Below are 1266 nucleotides of genomic sequence, written 5' to 3'. Positions count from 1 at the left end.
GAGAGGATGTTCTGACGAAGATTGAGAGATAGTCGCCAACAACAACAACCAGATAAAGACAACATGGCGGAGCAACCTGGAAACGGAGCACCAAATGAAAACAATGTCATGACGAATCAAAACCTTCTGGCAAACGATCACAATAGGCCCATTCGGGATTATGCATCGCCCAACCTCTACAATTTCTTCCCAGGAATCATAAGGCCTGCCCTTGATGGATCTTGATTCGAAATGAAACCAGTGATGCTATAAATGATCCAGACTGCTGGACAATTTGGAGGAAGGTGTGGCGAGGACCTGCACGCCCACCTTCAGAGCTTCATAGAAATCTACAACACTTTTGTGTTCCCGAATATCTCTACCGAAGAAGTTTGACTAACTTTGTTTCCATGTGATCAGGCACAAAAATGGGCGTACTCTCTCGAACCGGGGGAGATTACTTCTTGGGAACAAGTAGTAGAGAAGTTTATGAAGAAATATTTCTCACCAACTGAGAATGCCAGGAGAAGGAAATTAATAACGAATTTTGAACAAGAAACTGACGAATCGCTCAACGATGCTTGGGTGAGGTTTAAGAGGCTGGTAAGAGACTGTCCACATAATGGCTTACCAAACTGCTTGCAGATGAAGATTTTTTACCAAGGACTGAATCATGCTTCGCAGACCGTTGCTAATGCGGCAGCAGCTGAAGGTCTGCTGGACCAAACTTATGAGGAGGCAAAAAATATCCTTGATTGCATTTCAAAAAATCACGAGGACTAGAGAGAAAGCGATCAAAGATTAAGAATTAAAGATAGAGATGTGAACGACGGGGCCATCACATCTCTTCAGAACCAAATGACCGCGATGATGAGTTTGATACAAGGCATCGAAATTAACAGCACGGGAGAGAAAAAAGGGCAGGTCAATGCAATTTCTCAAATGACCGCAAGTTGTGTCATCTGCGGAGACACACATCCGATGGAACAATGCCCAGGCAATCTGCAGTCAGTATGCTTCATAAAGAACAACCCTTATCCTGACACGTATAACCTCGGATGGAGAAACCACCCCAATTTTGCATAGAAAAATCAACAACAAAGCTTTCAACCAGTGGCACAAAAAGAAGGGCCACCCGGATTTTTTCCGCGAACTAACAGTCCAACGCATAACCAAGCCAGCAGTTCGCAGACACCGCAATCTTCATCCTTAGAAAGCTTGTTGAAGCAGTACATTGAGAAGAACGAATCAGTGCTTTAGAATCAAGCATCATCCATCTGAAATCTC

The 1266-nt window shown here is 43.8% G+C and overlaps 1 non-coding gene across 1 annotated transcript; it reads right to left on the bottom strand.

The window, feature by feature from the left end:
* Window positions 1-501: 501 nt before the first annotated feature.
* On the bottom strand, window positions 502-608 carry LOC120069244. Its single transcript, XR_005479480.1, has one exon. It is a non-coding gene; the product is annotated as a small nucleolar RNA R71 (small nucleolar RNA).
* Window positions 609-1266: the final 658 nt, after the last annotated feature.

This window comes from Benincasa hispida, unplaced genomic scaffold (genome assembly GCF_009727055.1).
Source record: "Benincasa hispida cultivar B227 unplaced genomic scaffold, ASM972705v1 Contig285, whole genome shotgun sequence".
NCBI lineage: Eukaryota > Viridiplantae > Streptophyta > Magnoliopsida > Cucurbitales > Cucurbitaceae > Benincasa > Benincasa hispida.
This window is presented reverse-complemented; position numbering and strand designations above follow the sequence as displayed.